The sequence below is a fragment of the Sinohyriopsis cumingii genome, chromosome 15 (genome assembly GCF_028554795.1).
Source record: "Sinohyriopsis cumingii isolate HCF-2022 chromosome 15, ASM2855479v2, whole genome shotgun sequence".
NCBI classification, from domain to species: domain Eukaryota; kingdom Metazoa; phylum Mollusca; class Bivalvia; order Unionida; family Unionidae; genus Sinohyriopsis; species Sinohyriopsis cumingii.
Window position 1 is genome coordinate 118,874,198 of NC_142975.1, and position 12,783 is coordinate 118,886,980.

A 12,783-nucleotide genomic window follows, 5' to 3' on the forward strand; every position below is an offset into this window, starting at 1 on the left:
ACAATGAGGACTTTGTATAGCGCCTAATATTTAGAAACTTTAAGCGCTTAACAACATTAGACAAAACCTATAACATAAAAAACATATAATGATATGATTACAAAAAACAAACACCATGAAATTAGAAAACATAAAAAAAAAACATGCTGAAAATATTTAAGGTATGAAACATTATTAGGTCTGTAAGTTTGTTCTTGCAGTCGAAATAAGTGAGTTTTAAGAGCACTCTTGAATGGGATCACTGTGTCTTTGTGTCTAAGTTCAGTGGGCAATTCATTCCACGTTGCTGGGCCCTGGTATGCAAAAGAACGTTGTCCATATGACTTTGTTTTCATAGTAGGAATATTGAGTATACGATTGCCAGAAGAGGAGCGTAAGTATCTTGCTGGTGTGTACACATGGGTGAGGTCGGATAGGTATGTTGGACTGGAGATTGATTAATAATAATAATAATAATAATAATAATAATAATGCAACTGTTCACTGATTCAGGTGCTTTGGGATTTATTTGTAAGCTATGTTATTACAAACTATTTATTTTAATTTTAGCTTTGTTATACTAAATTACCCGCTGTGTACAATCTATCTCAACGAAACATAATTAAGTTTTTGGTAGTTCTTGTTTCATCTTGTTTCACCATAATATGTTTTCCATACCCGTTTATCAATTTATTACGACTTATAAAAAAAAGACAAGCAATCCGTAGAACGGTGTATGTTCAATGTATTCATTGTGCTCGGGAAGTTAGGCCACTACAGCATGCGAATGCTAGGGACGTGTATAGATTTTGGCAACATCGCACGTGCAACACTGGTAAGTACACTTTTAACTATATTCATAAAGATTCATATTAATAAGACTATGCCTAAACTATAAAGGTAATATACAATATTGCCACCAATATCAACCATATTTGATAACATATATTCGTTTGACCCTTAGAAGTGGTTACAGTCAGCCATAGCATGTGAACCAATCGTAATGCTTAAAACACACACACACACACACACACACACACACACACATATATATGGCATAATCATTCAATTGGAAATTGGGGAGCACGAACAAACAATTTTTTACGTACTTGGTATATTCTCGAAGTCAGAAGTACTACAATGAAAGGTACCTGGTCATTCCGTACCCAAGTCGTTTCGTACCCAAATGAGTCGTTTCGTACCCAAAGTAATGGTTGTTTCGTACCCAAGGTGCTGATCGTTTCGTACCCAGTGCTATAGTCGTTTGTACCTAAAATACAAAGGCAACCTTGGAGTTATATACAATGAATTAAAATTTATCATTAAGCCCAAAAGAATCAATTAAGAAATTCATTCAGTAGTACTCATGGACGCACACATTGTTACTAATTGTCCCTGATCTTACTCTCCTTTGTCGGTTACAAATGACACGTGTTCCACTCCTAATCGTTTGTCGTCAGGTATTGTACAATTTACGTTTGATTTCTACCTCAGTTTATTTTAATGTTGTTCTATCTATTTATATCAGTCAATGAAGTGTTATCTCCTCAAAATTACTGAAAAATTGCAGCAGCATATAGGTCTACGGCCCGACAACTGACTGACAAGGCAAATTAATTGCAGTATTATACAATGATTTTTAAATCTGAAAACAGAAATATATATAGTAATTATAGTAATTATGGTTTATTCATATATGTAATAAAACTCTGGAATGTACAATTTGGAATAATGTTGTTAGTCTTCTGTTCTTTAAGAAACCTGTCTGAGCTAATATTTCGTCTTACTGGGATGTCTCCCCCAGTCATTCATTGAATTGTAATTTTTACTGTTCTATTCTGGAAAAAATATATTCGTATTACATGGGGTGCTCTATTATAAACGTTTAAATACTGATAGAATCAAAGCATGCATACATATCTTCGATTATTTTAATAATTAATTCAGTTTTAAAACACAGAAGTAAATATATGTAAAATGCCGTGCCAAGTTAAATCATCCCTCCTCTCTCTCTCTCTCTCTCTGCGATTATTTATGTGCATTATATTTAGGAGGATAACAAGATAAAATATATTATGTCAAATAATGAAAACAGATTTTCACTTGCCATGAAAAAAAAAAAAATATTTATACTTAGTTGAAAACAGGGAGAATTTCAATTATGCCACTAACTTGTTAGTTTCTTGTGATCGGTGAAAGTGTCCAAAACTTTGCACAAGTATGCTAATGCGGCTGGCAGTGTACCCAAAAATGACTTGGCGGTCCGTATAGTATACCACGTTCAACACCGTTAAAAGCAGGCGATAAATATGTAAATTAACACCAGTATTGGTCCTTGGAGGAGAGAAACTTGATCAAGCAACACTGTTTTATTATTTTATTATTAAAAGATCGCAGAATTTCTAGTTGCTTTAAGAGGATAAACATATATAATTTTTGTGTCACGTTAGTCATTACTAAATAGTACCAAGAAATATGACAATGTTTGTTAATTTGAACGATAGAAAAAAGAATGGACTTATTCAGTTATTTAAACCTGGCCAACGTTTTCTTTTTCTTTTTACTGGCAATGGGAGTTTTTGTTAATTAATTTTAGTACATATATGCTATTATACAGTGAAAACAATACAATTACTTTAATTATTTGTGTTTAGTAATTTTTTTGCCCAGATATGCTTTGTTCATGCAATTTTTAAGGTAGGAAAAAGATTAGGCATAGAGAGGGAGCGATAAATATGACAATACTGTATATTTGATCTTGTAAATTAATGGGTGCGAAACGACCACTACCTTGGGTACGAAACGACCAGCACCTCGAGTACGAATGAATAGCATCCTGGGTACGAAACGACCAATTTCCACTGGGTACGAAACGAGTTGGGTACATAATGACCACGAACCCAATGAAACATAAAGATGGCGGTGCAGGCCATTGAAAATAAAATTATCAACGAGACTTTTGCCTATTGCTAATTTTTACAACACAGGACATAAACAAATTAAGAAAGAATTTTTTATTTAAGAAAATTCTCTTTATTTATGACTCGACAACAAGATGTTCAAGATGGCTGCTTTGGTGGTCATACTAGACACCAGATAGACGCACCTAGACACCACAAAAAGTCTTGTGGTGAAATCCTCATGTAAATTTGGCGTTCAGTTTAGAAGTAACGGTAACAAGATTTCCCAGAATGCTGCTGTACCAGCCATAATAGATGTCAGAACAGCACCATTTTCATCTAGGAAAGCCCGTATCGGGGATGCACATGGAGGTCCAAATCAAGAACATAAAATGCCATTAGGAAGGACTACAATGATGCTGGAACTAACTATTTGACAGAGAAAAAGTGCCAAAGTTTGTTTTGATGAAGATTGCCGAGTAGCTGAGAGTGGAACAAATACAGAATGTTGTGAATGCATGCCTCATCACAGTTCTAGCTGATGGTTCGATAGACTCATGCACCATAAAACAGAATGTGGTTCACATTCGCTACATGAAAAGTAAGGGTAGAACTGTAACGAAACTTGCCTCCATTGAAGCTGTGGAAAATGCCTATGCAACTTTGATTTTATATGGGATTGGAACCGGACTTTTGACACAACATGGACATGTCGATAACAGAGAAAGGCCCATTTTGATGGTGCAACATACATGATGTGGTGTAATGCTGGAGTGCTATTATGGAAAAGGAAGTCTTTCATTCGATATCTGTAAATTGCGTGACGTACAATTTGAAGCTTGGTGTACTAGATGCTGTGAACTATTTTGACTACCTGCAGAAGTCAGAGAAGGCTCTATATAGGTTTTGCACATATAGTTTAAACCGAAGATGTCAATTCGCCAACACTGCATATATTTTAGAATCAGACCTACTAAGTTATGGGAATGTGAATACAGTTAGATGGATGGCAAGCAAGATAACGACTAAATGCTATCAGCACCACCATCCGAGCAACCCTGGCTCATCTTAAGCATCCATAATTTTTAAATAGGACCGAAAAAGTTGGTAAGACCTACAAAATCGTCCAAGACATGCAGAATTCACGCTTTGTAAAATGCTCAGTTACATGATACTCTACCTGGTTGTCATTACTTTCACTTCATTGAAGTTACAACAAAACAAACTCCCGATTATAGAGTTAGATCACTGATCGCGAACGTAATGGGTGAGCTGGAACTGACGAAGAAGGAACCTGAAGAAAACAGGGTCCTTTGCAATTTCAAGTCTGAGGCTCTAAATTGTGACGAGCAACATTTAGTTCCGATCAAGCTGAAGGGACAGTTACCTACTACTTACAATGATTTATATACAGCACATTGAAGATTATTTTCACATCTTAAGGAGAAACCTCTGAAGAACTTCTTAGTGTTTAACTTCAGATACTGTCCTACGGAAGATAGAGAGCTTCTTAATTTTGGATGCTAGAGATCAGGGAATTTGTAAAACATCTCTCCACAATACTGACAGAGAAAGTGAAGGCCAATATTCTTTGAGAGTTGACTGTCTTGAAAAACCGTGTGAAGAAAGTTAGGACAGATAATCTCTTCAACGTGTACAGAGACTTAAAGATGTGAAGGCCAAAAGAGGTTAGAAACATAACGCCTCTCATTAACAGCATGCTGACCATATCACCGTCCACTGTAAATATGAAAGTCAGTTTCCTGATAGGTTATAGCTTTCGAAAGACAAATAAAGACTGGTTTTAAAACTTTAATAAACTGATTAATATATTTTACAACATTATATTATAAGTTCCTTCCTCTAAAGCAAGATTTTGTTATATGCAACATAATTCTGCAGAAATAATTTTACATGTGACTTTCTCGTGAAGAACATCAATATATTAATGAGGTGATCCATAATCAAGGTGACATTTGAGGACCATGCATTGTCACTTTTGACCCAGTCCTAGCCATATTCCACTGGACGGAGAGCAGACCTGGTACCAGGCATCTTCACGGCCAAAATATTTCAACAAAAGCAATGAGTAAATGTTACGAGTTTTGCACATGAAGTGTTTTATTTAATTTGAAAATAAGGATGTCGTTCATTAATTACTAGCATTTAAAGGCTTGAATGGCACTGACTGTAGAACATCTTATAAAACAATTATATTATGAAATAAAATTATTTGAATAGTTTGATCATTTTATTTATAGAACTGTCTTTTGGAGGTTCTACATAAACAGAGGCTGTCCAGAACATAAAACATTGGTCAATAAAGTGAACATAATTGATGATTAATATAGTGAAATGACATACATATTTACTTGTTATATTGTATCAAATATGAATAGAAAATATAAGAAAGAAAAACTATTAATATACTGAATAATTTATTTTCTGTATAGTTACAGTATAGTTACACACACATACACACACACACAGACTTTGAATGCGGCCGGCGTAAATAAAAATTCTACGAATAAGCCTGGGCTACATAAATGCCAAGTCTCTCGGATTATCCGGTAGTCTTATGATTTTCAACTCCATGTTTTGACCAGACGATTTGCCGACAAAAATCTTCGGGAAGTGAAAAATCTGACAAGCATAGGTACAAGAACATTTAATACACTGCCCACGACTTCAGTAATCCGTGAATCAAAATGTTTTCGACCTAGCGGCCAATCAAATCGCTGCTCGCAACATGTCCTGATGTATTTATTGTACACACTTAAGTTGTTTTACTCTTCAACATTTCAACATTGAGGAAGATCATGCATAACATATATCAGGCAACCTGACAAGTATAAAACAGTTCTTGAACTCGAAATATACTCGAAAAATATAGTTTTCGTACCATGTTGAAAAGTTCGCTAACGAGTTCGAGGGAAAATAAGCTATTGAAACAAAAGAAGTATGTCTGCATTTCAATGGTGCTTGGATAGCCAAATTTATGTGCGTGAGGCGTAGTTAAAAGGGATAAAGTGTTTGTACTGCACAGCTTGCAACATACAGTATTTGCATTTGGTTGTTGTTGTTGTGGGGTTTAACGCCATTTTTCAGCACACGATAGGCTATTCATGGCGGCTAGTATTAATGGTGGAGGACGAACCCGAGAAAACCCTGGGAAGAACCACCGATTCAAGAGAAGCTACTGGCAAGCTTTCTCACATACGCACATTGGCCGAATCCTAGACTCGAACCCAGGCAGACAGAGGTGAGATGGCAGTGATCCGTAACGGAGAGCGCTTTAGACCACTCGCCCACTCGGGGCCCCTACTTTGCATTTGGAACATTTCTAGTGTGTGGGGTGTTGGAATGAAGGAGACGAGAGGAGGGGGATCTGAATGAACAGGTGCACTGAGAACCGTAAAACCCCAAGATGAAACTGGCGTTCCACTTTCTTCATTACATTTTAGAACCACTGAATAATTTTACCACCGTCTTTCAGCTGGTGCTGTAATGGTGGGGTCTCTCCAAAAGTGGAGATTAAACTAACTGAACGGAAATTCATGGAAAGGTTTATGAAGAAGACTGTTATTACTGAATCAGTCAGCATTATGGAGGTCATCTTTTTGTCACCAGGAAAAGAGCATAAGAACTCTTTCTTATGGTATGGAAGCCAGACGTTTCATTAACAACAACCCAGAGAGCATTTCTCCAACCCAGCGCTGAGGTTCTATAGGAGTGTGACGAAGTTACAGCAAAGATGAAAGTTAAGTTCCCATTTGAAGACCAAACTTTTAAGGTCCGTGGTTACCTGAACCCTGAGAGGAGATTGGTGATTTCATTAGAAACTTTGACTAACAAATAATGTTATGGCATGGAGAAAAGATTTTCTCTTTCTGTCCCAGTGACCTTGACCTTGAACTTTTATACCCCCATATCCATAAAATTCTTCCATACACCAAAGCAAAAGTTATCCACAGTGGATGGTACAGATATATGATGATTACTAATGCTTTGGTGCAGAAACAATTTTATTTTATTCAAAGTGACCTCTATCGTTTGACTTCAGGGTCAATAAACTTATTCATTACCACGAGGTATAAGTTATGCACAACGTCTCTAGGTCAGGTTGTGATGTAAAACTACTGTTATTGCTCAAAAACAATTTTTCTGCTTTCAATCAAAGCAACTCTGACATTGGATCCCAAAATTGAAAGACTTCTTACCTACCCCAAGTGCACTAATATGTATGTTTCATAACAGTAAATGATTAAGAAATCGAGCTATTACGATGAAATTCGAAAACTGAAAGATAAACATCATAACATAAAATGCTCCACCTTATGGCGACCATATAATACACTTTCGCGTCATTTTAAATCTCGAGTTTAATGTGATATTATTGTAAAAGAAATGGAAAATACTTTGTCGCATGGATGATTGCACTCAGACGCTAGCTCATCTATATAGGGAATGTGACGTCACATGTCGCTCTTGTTAGGATTGGTGAAAAACTCGATTAGTTTCGATTCGCTCTTCTACTATAAATAACCCCGGCTCAGTTCATTCCCTTCACATGTTCTCATCACACTATGTGGACTAACGTTGAATCATCTACCTTCGTATCGTCCCTGCTGTTCCGCAAGGACTTATCCATGCATGTCAAATCAGCATATACAATCAACAAGATCACCGATACGAACGTTTGGAAAGAAAGGATCTATGTGGAGACAAGGATGTTTGAAGAGATTCATCATCTATGGTCCAGAAGTCAGAAGAAATTTGAGGAAAAGAAGAAGACCTATGCGATGCCCTCTATGTTAACCGGATGGTGTTAATAAAAATACCAAATGCCCTTTTCAGGGCCACTCATATGCCTCGAAAATATTTACTTTCTTGCCTAAAAGTTTCTTTTTAAGTCGATTTTATAGATTAGGTGTTGTATATGTTTTATATGTCTATGTCTATCAAGAAATTCTATGTCCCGCCCCGCCATGCGTTGTTTTATTGGTATAGTTTATAAATTAGCTGAACTTAACCCGCCATCCGCTACCCGCGGGACTATCTGAAATTACCTGTCACCCGCTTCTCGCTACTCGCTGGACTTACCCGTCACCCGCTACCCGAGCTGCACTTACCCGCTACCATATACAACAACCCAACTTTCCATCGCCGTTATACAGTTCCAATATTCCCCATGCTCAATTCCCCTTGTCGCTAAACGATCCTAGGGTGTGCTAAAAAGTCTTGAAGCTAATCGTTCCCAAGGGAGGTCTGTATTGTATTTTCCACTGACGCTAAAGTATCCCCATATACTACTCATGTTGGAAGTAATGTTGATAGTCTTAGTTACATTGTGATCTGTCTGAAATCTTCATGAAGTGATCCCGTACAGGTTTCTCTCCTGGCCACTTGTATTACGCAGAGATCAGTGCTGGATGCCATTCCATGATGTCTGTTTCATTAGTATTCCAGAACAAAGAGGGTCACACAGCTCGATCATAAAACGTTGCCAGCATTTTTGTAATTAATGTGTAACTGTGAGCTCTCAAATAATTGAAGTACTTATGTTTGTACTTTTTTCTGCATCAGTAACTTAGTTATGTTAGAAATTTGCAAATATAAACTAAACTGATGCTGAAGATTGGTGTTTATTATTAAACCTTTAGTGTGGGGACAGATGTGGAACAAGGGGTAAAAACCAACCATGGTTTAAAGGCAAAATAACTGAAACACATAGTTGAAATGTGGCATAAATACAGCTAAGACATGCATCTTGATCATATAAAAATATATTATGCTAAGTAATTACCCACAGGGTCAAAATACCTGTTCTGAGGTTACAATTTTCGCTTTTGTGATCGTCTCAAGGTTGAGCCCCAGGTACAGCTTAACAATGATCTTGATTCAGTTGAGATTTATTTGCTAGAATCACCATTCGGTATAGTTTGGGTATAGTTTCGAAATAAATTCAAATTCGATGTGTGCGATGGATTACCAGGTAGCAGATACCTTAAAATCTGAAGAAAAAATACATCCAGAATGAACTAAGGGCCAATTTTAGGGGTACATATCTCCACAAATAACCGATGTTTTAACGTTCGTAGCTCAGGTTCCGTACCGAGGTCGCAAATACGTAAATTTAATATAGCAAATTTCAACCTGATATCTGTACAATAAAAAATGACACGAGTACTGGCAAAAACCCCATTGTAATACGACAAATTTGCAAGTGAAGAATACATACTAGTCCTCACCAATTCAATTGTCCATAACTTAATATGTAATTGGAATTTATTTTGTTACTGATATTTTTGCATGTTTTCATTAGTTACATAGCTGTAAACCTGGAAAAATTAATTGACACCTGGTATGGTATCTCTGTAAAATGTTTGGAGTTTTGGTGATTTGGTATAGAGTGACCTTACAGGATTCACGATGATAATTATATAGAGGAATTGGGACCAGTCAGGAAATTTACGTTAGTATGGTTTATCACCCCTAACACCTACTTACGTCACCATTGAAGCGTTTAAATTATGTTAATTTTTGTGTGCCAAAATCCATCCAGGACCTCCTTAGAATAACAATTGATTTATTTCTTGATCATTAATAATCACACAACAGCGATGCAGAACGTTTGTGCATTAGTAATAGCGGGATGTTGCTAGAATGCATAATAAAAAATGAAAACCAAACGTATAGATCAATGCGGTTTTGTGTTTGTGTCTGGGAGGTGGTGAGTGGCTTATATTATCCTGGGGTTCGGATCAATTACTGCCGTATTTGATACGTCTATTTCCACGATTTTCCTGACCTTATATTAATTTTATTAAATTTTATATTTAATGTCTTTGAAAGAAAGCTGAAGTTTATCAATGACAAAATGTGCAATATAGTGATTTCTATATTTTTTTAAAAATCTCAGCCTCCTCCGAAAATTGAATCTCTGGTATGTAATATTGCAGTATCTTTAATGTACGATACATGTATGTATGTATGTATGTATGTATGTATGTGTGTATATATATATATATATATATATATATATATATATATATATATATATATATATATATATATATATATATATATATATATAGTTATGCTCTTAAAATAAGTAACAGAAAAGAGTGAAGACGACATTGTAACAAATAATTTATTTCCCTTGAATACAAAGAAAAACAATGTAAAAAAAAAGATCTTACGGTATTGCGAATTAAACCCAAAGTGTAATCCAAGAATTAAAAAACAAGTCTTATCAATGAAAAGTTCTAAGTGAATCACAGTTCAAATCCCGACGAAAATCCAAAATGGAAGGCGATGACGTATGCAGTGGTGAGCATTGTACTGATATGTCAACAGTCTCTTGTTGAATCACAGAAAATATTATTCCAGCTTTTTAATTCCGTATAAATTACGGTAAATGTATTTGTTCAAGAATTGTCAGCGTACTTTTGTATTTCCAGGAAAAACAATCATTTGAAATTTAATAATTTGAAGAAAATAAAAGTTCAGCCCCAAACTGCTGGACACAATATAGAACAATTTGACGTCTCAATTTTCATCAATTCGCTTCAGCTATTTTATAGTGATTAATATAAAATTGCCTGATGCTTGTTATTTTTCTACTTCCTATATCATAAGTACCAGCATCTGTTATTTCGATAATAACTCGATTAGTAAATTAAGATCTGATACAGTTTGATTTTAATGTTGTTTCGTTTCAATAAGTTTCCTTTTGTGATCGTTGTTGGATACTCCAGGATATAATTTTTAAATAATCGCACTAATGTAGTTATATGCTCAGTTTTAATTTTATCAGTCAATGGTCTGAAATTTCTTTAATAAACAATATGATCGGAAGTTTATTCATCAAAATCGATTATTGAAAATGCAGTGTTGGGAAGTATTCTACCATCAGAAAGTTTAATAGGATTATCTGTATATTGACGCCATTCATATCCATCTCGATATTCTGGAGTTGTTATAATTTTTTCGTCATTTGTTAGAAATTCACTTAACTTTGGTTCTAGTGGTCCATGATACTCTGGTGGAATTTCAAGCCAACCTAAAACAGATCTAATTGATGACTGATAAATATCTACAATGTAATCTGGAGAATATATTTCAGTCGCAGCTGATAAAGTTGGTTTGTGAACTGTTATAGTTATTTTCGAATCTCTTTCGGTTATTGATTTTATTCTGCGTTGAAATTCATCATTGATTTTGTTCCATTTGATAATTACCTGTAGGTACGCAGACAAGATTCCAGTCTGGTGTTCCATCATCTTTATTTTTATTTGTAAATACAAGCGAATTATTCGCCTGTAATCCACAAAACGAATTTGATCTGATATTTGGCCAAATATGGTATACTCGTAATTATGCTAGTGTGATTTCTTTCACTGGAATTGCAGTTGGAAAGTTAACACTAAATTCTGGATTAGTTGAGCTCACTGATATCATCGTAGTTTTTGACGGAGTTGTATCAACGACATTCTGCTGAAGCAGCTCGTTTGGAGTTGACATTATTATTAGTATTATTACTTAAATCAGGCATGCATTCTGTCACAGGCATTGCTTCTTTGTCTGTGAACTCAAAATCTGATATTTTTTCCATCACTAAGACTTGTTGATAATAACGAGGATAATTTGGAGTATGCAAACGTCACTGTATATAATTTTATTATATAATCATGCAATTTTGCGTTTGTGCATGTGCATGTATTTTTTTTTGCAATGATATTAAGAATACCGGCAATTGTTGTTGCAGCTGAAACACAAAATTGTTACAACTTCTGGTGATGTCATTGTTATAGTTGATAATAATACACCGGTTCCAGCAATAACAGCAGACACTGAATAAACAATTACGGCAACGATAACTACATGTCTGTGATATTTATTTTACTTTTACTGAATACTCGTCAACGATATTTTTTAATTTTGTTTGCCATTCACGTGCTTGATTGTATCTAAAACGTTGAACGTTAATCGTAAAACTCATTATACTTTAAATAGGCGAGAATGTAGCTACTAATTCAAGGCACCAATAATAAATAAAACTGAGCTTATTTTTTCTTCGGGTTCCACAGTAAATGCTTCCTCGTCATTTTGATCTAACATCACTAACATATATCCAGATCAACCTGACGGAGTCAGTGGATAACGCCGTGAAATCGTGGTAGATATTATAAATGTTAAACACCGAGTACTGAAAGCCTGTATATACCAGTAACCTCAGCACACTGTTTAATGGTTTTATTGAGTGGTGACCATAATGCTTGGTCAGACGCTACTGTATATACCACGTTGAAAATCTGCTTGTGGGTAATTTTAATCAGATTAATTTTTTAGCGATATCAGGAATTCTACTTATAACATCCTTTAGTCTCTTTCTAATACCATCGATATTACTCTGCGCTATTGTGATTAACTCTGAAACTGATTTAGGATCTCTGATAACACTTAATTGTTTATTAATCGTTTCAATGTCTGATATTGCTATATTAATATCGCAGAGTTTTGGGTTAATATAGAGTTTTACGTCAAGTCAATGGATTTCTAAAGAATTCCTCTGCGATTTTATTAACTTTTCTAAAATTTCTACGAATATTTGTAAAAACTTACGCGAATGTCATACTCAGCTCGCAGCATGGTTAATTTAGTATATACTGTATTATAGTTATTGTCCACATATGTTTTTGTTGTGGCGTCTTCATCAGATGTTGGATCTTATAAAACAAATATTTTATTTCGATTCATGCTGAGTTCACCTGTTATTATATCACCGGTAGATCGCAAACGATTAGCAACGCTTTTTGCAACTTCATTTCTAATAGTTGTAGTTGACATACTTGAGTCTCTGACTCTACCACTGTCAGTAAATACTGGAATGTTATCCTCA